Source organism: Plecotus auritus (assembly GCF_963455305.1).
Source record: "Plecotus auritus genome assembly, chromosome: 2".
NCBI lineage: Eukaryota > Metazoa > Chordata > Mammalia > Chiroptera > Vespertilionidae > Plecotus > Plecotus auritus.
Genome location: NC_137771.1, coordinates 64,335,105 through 64,344,068, shown reverse-complemented (window position 1 = coordinate 64,344,068; position 8,964 = coordinate 64,335,105). Strand labels below are relative to the sequence as shown.

At 42.1% G+C, this 8,964-nt stretch overlaps 1 protein-coding gene across 3 annotated transcripts in view; it reads left to right on the top strand.

Moving 5' to 3' along the window:
• Positions 1-312: 312 nt before the first annotated feature.
• The window catches only part of TTLL7 (tubulin tyrosine ligase like 7), a 145,026-nt gene continuing 136,374 nt past the window's right edge, over positions 313-8,964 (top strand). For 2 of the 3 annotated variants that reach the window (XM_080656222.1, XM_080656224.1), the window contains exon 1: positions 313-765. The gene's annotated coding sequence lies outside the window, so the exon portion shown is untranslated. The remainder of the gene's footprint in view (positions 766-8,964) is intronic. The other variant, XM_080656223.1, reaches the window with a different exon arrangement.

Genomic DNA, 8,964 nt, shown 5'->3' with positions numbered 1-8,964 from the left:
CAGGCTTTCTCTACAAAGGAAGGAGCCTCCCTGGATTTTATTTTCTAACTTTCAAGCGGCCTGGGATAGCCTTTTATTCTTTGCTCCACAAAGTGCTAGTATAAAAGACGCGAGGAGCCCCTTCAATGACTCAAGATGCCCCGCTCTGTTTTGTGGTCAGAGGAGCGCCCTGAACTGGCGCCACGGGGCCCCGCGGATGCATCTTTCGCATCTCTCAGGAGGGCACCGCCCAGGGGCACCGCCCGGGCGCCCGGTTGCTAGGTCCTCTGTTTGCGGGGTTCTAGAGGAGCCCGAGCGGGACCACGGCAACCCGGGAGGGGGGTGCCCGGAAAAGCCGGAGGGCTGCCTTCAGTAAACAGCCCGGAAAAGCAGCTGCTCCTCTGTGGGTCCCCAGGGCCCCAAGTCCTGCCGGGGCAGGGGTTGCTGAGGCTTCGCCTCGTTCTGGGTTGCTCCCCACTGTCGCCGCCCCCATACACCCTGGGTGCCAGCTTCGCTCCACTCGTCGCGCACCCCCAGCCGCAGCCCGCGAATGGTCTGGCCCGTGGGCAGCCACCTCCCCCTTCGGTGGCGACAGCAGCTCCAGCAGCTGCGGGTCCAGCGCCTGGTCCCCGAGCCGAGGCTGCCGCGGGCGGTGGGCGGGCGGAGGCGAGCTCCGGACGACCAGCTCAGGTGGCGGCCGGGGCGGCCGCCCACCGAAACCGGGACCACAGAGGGACCGCCTGCCAGGGGGGAGGCGAGGACCTGGGCTGGGCTTTCCGCACCCTGGTGAGTACCTGGTGTCCCGATCCTCCCCGACCCCTTTCACGTACCCTTGACCTGGAGGTCTCGGTCCCCACCCGGGGAGGTCACTGCTCTGGGGACACTGTCCCTCGCGGGAGCCGCAGAACAGGGCGCTGCTGCTGTTGGTGCTAATGATTCAGCACCATTGGCACCCAGAGGTTTGGGCATAATGGGGGACGATGGGGGTTGAGGTCAATTGCTGTTTCTAGGCTCCAGTTGAAAGACCTGGCGGGCAGGGTCAGGTGGGGTGAACCAGGAGGCCCGGCTGGCTTGTTCTGAAATTCCATCCTTTCTCCACACCCTGGTACAAACCTCCGTGCGTTTGCCCTGCAGACTTCAAAGGTGTCAGATTAGTGTCTTTTTCACACAAGCGAGTGAAGTCTAGGGCCATTGTGAAGACCTGTTTCTCTACTTCTTGCCCGATTGGATGTCTAATTCATGCCATCATCCACTTCATTTTACAACACATGCTTCCCCCCGCCCCCAATGTGTGAGAAAGATGCTGTATCTAAGTTGTCGCTGTATCTAAGTTGTCTTGTATTCAGGGTGGTTTGATTGGTCCTGGCATCATAGGAGGAAAAAATTTAAAGTAGGAAATAATACTTTCAGAGCCTATGCTCATATATATATATGAAATGTATATTATAAGATATATATTATATTATGTATTATATATTATGTATTATATATATATACATATATATATATATATATATATAGTCTCATTAAATCATCACAACAACCCAGAACCAAACGTGGAAGGAGCAGGAAAGTTAAATTATGTGCTCAAGGTCACAGAACAGGAATTTGAATACATATCTTTATGACTCTAAAGCCCATGTACCTTTCACTGTATTAAGAAGTTGTTAATTGTACCTATTAAACAGTATTAATATTCATAAGAGTAATCTCAAACAATAGCAACAACAACCTGTAAACTTCCTGTATGTGGAATTATTGTTCTTTTATATGGGGTGGGGAACCTTTTTTCTGCCAAGGGCCATTTGGATATTTATAACATCATTCTCCGGCCATACAAAATTATCAGTTTAAAAGTTAGCCTGCTATATCTGGTCAAACATTTAATTAACTCACTCCTAATGTCTTGGCAGGGCCAGAAAAATGATTTCTCAGGCCTTATATGGCCTATGGGCTGGATGTTCCCCACCCCTGTTTTATATGAAAGTAAGATATGCTTTGAATTATGTGGGGAAAACCCCTATTTTCTTAGGGAGCATATGTCAAAAGGTAAGATGTGATTTTGGTGGATGCTCAAGTGTTGGAGAAATCAATCAGGAAGGTAAAAAACAACAACTGAGTATCGTTTTCCTTTTTAAACTTTAGGGAAACATTTGCAGTAAGAACAATTATCTAGTTCTTAGGGTGTGTGACTGAACTGTTTTTGTGTGGTGTGTTACCTCATTATAAGGTGACAGATAAACCCAGACTAATAATGTTGTTTGATTCATTACAGTTCTGTGATTTGGTATAACAGATGACAATTCCATTTTACAGATTAAGAAACTGAAATATAGAGAAGATTCAAGATCATAAATGGTGGAATCTGAACAAGCATTGACTTTTACAGAACACATGTGTGGTAGCAAAACGTAGTTCTATATAGTGGAATTGATTTGTTTTTGCCCTGCCCTGCAGAGTCAACAATTATATGGACCTTGTGCACTCCTTCTACAAAAATAATGGTGCCTAGGTTTTCCTGTGTCCCTTGCTTGGTCATTTGACTTGCTTTCATTTATGATTTATGTATTTTTCTCTTAAGATATGCAACTCTTGTTAATGTCTCAGGAGGCAGGTTGCTATAGCACAAATGCTCATTATCTCTAAGTGCTGGAATAGTATTTAATGGCAGAGAAACATAGTCATCTTAGCTCATCGTTTCTAAAGTATCGAACCATTTGTATTGGAGAATTCTTTTTTAACTTAATGGGGGATATCGATAGACTAAAGCCCACTGCCTAAAGAAGGCCATAAAATGGAGTCATGAATTTACATTTGTTGTCAGGCAAGACTATAAGAGAAGTAGGGTCTTGTGATGAGTCTTCAGTTTGATTTCTAGGAGGTCATTTCATTTAGTTCTTTTCATGGCTGTAGACTGTGTCCTGAACCTTGGTGTGAAACATCTTGTAGTCCAATCTGGTTAATCCAAAGAGGGATAGTAGAATTGGTATGAATGAGTAAGCAAAACTAAGTGCCGCTGCTATTTTTTTTTTTTTTTAAGGAAGGTGTATGTTCTAGTGGTGGAAGGTCAGCAGGATCTTTTAAAATGGAAGCAATACATTTTATTTATATAGTAGAGGCCTGGTGCATGAAATTCGTGCATGGGGTGGGGGGTCTCTTCAGCCCAGCCTGCACCCTCTCTAATCCAGGACTACTTGGGGGATGTCTGACTGCCAGTTTAGGCCCAATCCCTGGGCTAGCAGTCGGACATCCTTCTCACAATCCGGGACCTCTGGCTCCTAATTGCTCACCTGCCTGCCTGCCTGTCACCCCTTACTGCCCCCGCTGCTGGCCTGGTTGCCCTCAAATGCCCCCCTCTGCCAGCCTGGTCGCCCCCAACTGCACCCCCCTCCCCACCGGCCTGGTTGCCTCTAAATGCCACCCCCCCCCACTGGCCTGGTCGCCTCTTACTGTCCCCCTGCTGGCCTGGTCGCCCCCAACTGCCCCCTCCTGCTGGCCTGGTCGCCCTTCATGGCCCCCCACTGGCCTGGTCACCCCACGCAGCCTGCTGTTCGGTCATTTGGTTGTTCCTCACTAACCCCCCCTGTGAACCTGGTCTCCCCACGCAGCCTGCTGTCCAGTCATTTGGTCATCCCTCACTAATCCCCCTGCCGGCCTGGTTGCCCCACATAGCCTGCTTGTTCAGTTGTTTGGTCATCCCTCACTAACCCCCCTGCTGGCCTGGTCGTAGGCAGCCATCTTGTTAGGGTGTGACAGTCAATTTGCATATTAGCATATTACCTCTTTATTATATAGGATCATTACTGAGAGTGTGAATTTAATACCAGCTTGGCTTTAGAACTGCTCTCCCTATGTTTTTATTTGTCAAATGACTATCTTCTGCAGATCATCTAAATTCTTGACTTCAAGGAACTTAAAATGTAGCTGGGAAGATATTTATTTCCATACAAGTAATCAATAAAATAATTAGAATTGCCTTAATACTAGAAAAAAGGTGATCAACAAACTTAAGTGCTATATCAACACCTTAGGAAGAAGGACAAATAGTAGAGGCTGGGATCATCAGAGGTTCATGAAAGTCTCGATGGGTGGAAATGAATTAAATAACTGAGAGATGGGGAGGATTTTGATAGTCAAAGAAAAAGCCAGAGAAGATGTTCAGCTGAGAAGTGCACATATACAGTTTGGAGAACCTTGAATATCAGACAGTGAAATCTGCTCCTTATCTGGTAGTCATAGGGAACTAGTGTATGTTTCTAAGCAGGCCAAATTTATCTTTGACTGGTCTTGCTCACATTCTCCATATTCTTTGCTCCAAGTGTCCTTCTAGAAAATGGTATATTTCCTGAATACTGATAGTAAAAGGATTACTTTTCAATTAAACCAAGAAAAAGTTTTTATGCAAGTAAAACTTTTCCAAAGAAGTTTGCCTTTTGGAAAGCTTCCCCTCTCTATTACAGAATTATGGACAATTTGGAAATTTTAAGAATACATGAAGGAAAAAAAATCACTATAATCTTACTAACTAAAGAGAACCACTATTAATATTTTGATGTGTTTTCCATGCATAATTTTATACATGCTATGCCTATTACTTTTAATATTTTTTTTACTTTAAAGTTTATAACATTAATTTTCACTTAATTATAATTGGACAGTAAACATTTAAAATGACTACATTATTTTCCATGAGGTCGATGTACCATAATTTTCTAATCTTTCCTCATGGTCACTATATTATTGATAGTAATAAATAACATTGTGATGAGCACTTTTGTTGATAAGTTCTGTATTTTCGAAATCAGTTCTTAAGATAAAGTCTCAGAAATTAAATGTATGTGTTAAAAAAGTCTGACTTCTTAATTTGACTCTTTAAAAATTGAGATATAATGGACATATAACATTATGGTAGTTTAAGGTGTGAAACTGAGCAAGTCAAAAGGATGTCTGTACCCACCTGTGTGCATAGTAGGTCAATGAGACTGACACCGGGCTTTGTCCTGGAGAAAGAGTGGCTATCCTATATAATAAAAGCCTTATATGCTAAGTGTCCAACCATTAGTTCGACCGTTCGACCAGTCGCTATGACACGCACTGACCACCAGGGGGCAGATGCTCTGACCGGTAGGTTAGCTTGCTGTTGGGGTCCGGCCGATCGGGACTGGGCGAGTTGGGCTGGACATGCCCTGGATGAAGCCGTGCACCAGGCCTCTAGTTTTATTATGAATGTTGCCACCCAGGAAAACAGGAAGCTAGTGCTCAAAAACCTGAACTCCTTGAAAGTTTACAGACAAGAGGTTTTATAGAGCAAAATTCATGAGTGATGGTGAGGAATGGGTCCAGGGTTGAGGGCTATGTTGATTGGTCAGTTCTTATGCAAGCTTCCGCAATCTGATTTATTCAGCACTTGGTGGCATCCAATCCAGGTCTACCTGACTATGGCTAGATGGTTTCTAACAGAAAGAGAAGTCTATGACACACATCTTGGGATTGCAAGTTAGTGACACCGTTTTAAGAGCAGAAAGAAAAAAAAAACAAACAGAGCTATTTCATGCTTAACAGGCTACATTCTTCTCTTAAGCAGAGTATGCCTTCTAAAACTTGCTATATAGGCAGTCCAACAGGCCCTAGGACATGACTACATTCCAGTGCAGCTCTGGCTCTTAAAAGGGCACATTTAATAATTTTCATTAAAAGCTAAATTCTGATATATCTAGTCTGTTATGATTTGCTATCTGAGTCAGGTGTACAAAATAATTATTTGATATTTGTATACGTTGTGAAATGATCACCACAATCAGTCTAGTTAACATTTATCACCACACATAGTTGCAAAATAATTTTTTTTTCTTATGATGTCTATTCAAGTTTTGAAACTCTACTGGATTCTGTATGTTCTCTTTGGAACATTTGCATATTAAGTATAGGGTGTTTGCATATCCATAATAACTCGCAATCTTCTCAATGGCTCCTCATATTACACTCTTTCAGGCCATCTCTTTTGACTGGAAGGCTGGTTAAATCCTGGGGACTGGGAAAAAGGCAGGCAGTTAGGGACACTGAGGGAAAAAGATGTAAATAAAGTTGGAGGACAGGTTTGGTGAGAGTGACCAAGAGTTTATAGCTAGAGAAGGGTCATATGTGATAGACTATTTTCTGGTCCTAATGTTGTACCAGGTATTTGTGGACTTTAACGCCCCCTTCCGGAAATATCTATCTCTTTAAAACTTCAGCTTGTTCCATCCTTCTGTCTCAGATTCCCAGGTCTCCAGCTTTAGTATCCTGCCAATGCAAAGCCTATGGATTCACTCTTGCACTTCGATTTGGAGAATGCACATAGGTGAGGGCAGGAGTTCCAGATTTCCCAGTTATCAGCTGAAGCCCTGGTTACAAGGTACAAGAGTATGGTGGACAATGAAGACATCCCCCACCCCCATCCCCAGCTTGGCCCCTTCCCCATGCACATTGCCAGAGATGGCCTCTAAGAATAGCAGGCCAGTGGCTCAGTGGTTGAGCGTCGACCTATGAACCAGGAAGTCGAGGTTCGATTCCTGGTCAGGGCATGTGTACAGGTTGCTGGCTCGGTCCCTAGTAGGGGACCTGCAGGAGACAGCCAATCAATGGTTCTCTCATCATTGATGTTTCTTTCTCTTTCCCCCTCTTCCTTCCTTTCTGAAATCAATAAAGATATATTAAAAAAAAAAAAAAAAAAAGAACCGCAGTGCACCTGAGTTTCCTCCTGGTCCCACCCCCACCCTCATTGAGGCCATTAACTGTGAGGCTAGGTAGAAGGGGAGCCAGGAGATAGGAATGTGTCTTGAGGGCATAAGGAGGAAGCAGAGAGGCAGGTTCTTAGAATATTCTGTCAGTCCTGGGAAAGCTGAAAGGAAGCAGTGAAAACAAGCATCACAGTATAAACACAAAAAGAGAGCCCCCTTTTCAGGACCTGACAGGTGATTTCTGGTAGAAGCAGGATATTGAGGTAAGTAGAGTATTTTGGGCAGAATTTGTCCTGGACTTAGTTGGGACTGTTATTTAAAAGCATTTGCTTAAGCTTGTAGAAGTTGGTAAATCTATTTCTATTCCTCTGTCAGAGTTGAACTGGACTTCAACAACAGTTTCCCCAGGCTTAAGTTAAAGTTAAAAACTTAAATTTAAATAGGCTTGCCTATTTATTCTCCACTACCCCTTATTTCTTGTTCCCATCTGACATTTCTTTGCTAACATACTCATATAGTACATAAAGCAGTTGGCAAAGCCAAGGTGTTGGGATTGTTTAGCCTCTGGGAATGTGAAAGATAAATATATATTTCTCTTTCATTTTTTACTTGCAAGCAAGTGGTTAGCCTCTGTTTCTTCGACTCCTTTGAAAGCTTAGAGGTAGGTGGTCATGTGGTCACTGGGTCTCTTTCAGGGCTTCCCTAAAGGTCTCTGAGAACTCCTTTTTCAAATGGGTGATATCCTTGGTCCACTGGGTATGCCGAATTACCCACATTTTTTCATTTTTCTAAATTGGTTGTAGCACCCAAGCTTTCAAACTTATTTTTGTTCCTCTGCTTATCTGTGTTAAATGGAACATTGTTTGTCCAAGGATTATTTTAAACATTTCTCTCTCTATTTTTGAAGTCTGAACTGATGCCACAACTAATCAACAAGATGACAGTTGCTTGTTTTTATAAAAATTATCCTCTCTCTCCATTAGTGTATTTGCAGTCAAACAGATTTTTTTAAAGTAAATTGAGCATTTGTAGATTTGGAAGATGGATCAGCAGTAATTCAGGCAGCAGCTTCAAAACTATTTCAACATTTTTTGTTGGCTTAGATTTTTAGAGTTGCTTAGGTAAATAAAGTTGGAGGACAGGTTTGGTGAGAGTGACCAAGGTAGTACTATAAGGTAGTACTATATTTCTTTAGTAAGAGAAGTGGCCCCACTTAAAATTTATGTGTGTAAAATTGCTTTACTTGATGTGGTCCTAATACTAGGTTTGACTGGCTTTGTGATATAAGTGGTTATATGGGAGTATTGGTAGGGAAATTAGCAACTGTGGATTTAATTTGAATCATTGCATTGGATGGGAAAATTTTCATGTGTAATTTTATCATCAATATTATTTAAAATCTATTTCTTCAAGGTCCTTAATAAATAAAATGTGTAAGGATGTGTGACATTCATAATGGTTGCTAGAAAAACCAGGACAATAATTTTAGTACACGTCTCAATTTATATTTAGAATCAGTCAGTCTGCAGTTACCCAACAAATATGTGCTAGCTACTCTGTGGAGGGGAAAGATAGGAATTGAAAACTTTCCATAATCAGCTTACTGTACATGAAACCAGATGGGGCATTTCATTTAGCTTTAGGTTTGATGACATCCAAGATTATAATATTTAATTACTTAGCATATCTTAATCTAGAATCCTAAAGATTGGCAGATATGATTTCTTTCCTCCATTTTAGCACTGTGAAAAATGAAGCTGGAGGGAGAGGGGAAAAAAGAAAACAGGCAAGATTCACCTGAAGAATCACATAGAAATTGGTCTACAGCTGCCCCTTTTAGAAACTAATTTTGACACTAGAAGCTAGTATTTACTATTATATGTAAACAAGAGGATAACCTTCATTAGTTTGTTGGATAGTTTTGAAGGTTTTATTTCTTAAGGGAATTTGAGAGAAAAATAACTTGTTGAATTTATTGAATATTTTTTCCTAACCTCTGACACCTACTTTTAGTTCACATTTGCTTCCCCTTGGTCCACACACACATTTCAACTCATTATTTTTGGAAAATCGAAACAAGGTATTTTTAGTACTTTCTGCAAAAAACTAAAGGAAAGTACTCTTTAAATATTAAGGAAAGTTTGAAGGGAGGGATCAGTGCTTCTTAAATTCAAGCAGACTATATGTATGTGGAAAAGCTTTTTCACTTGTCAAAAACCAGTGCAAATGAGCATTTTTGGTAGTAAAAAAAGTTTGCTGCTACATA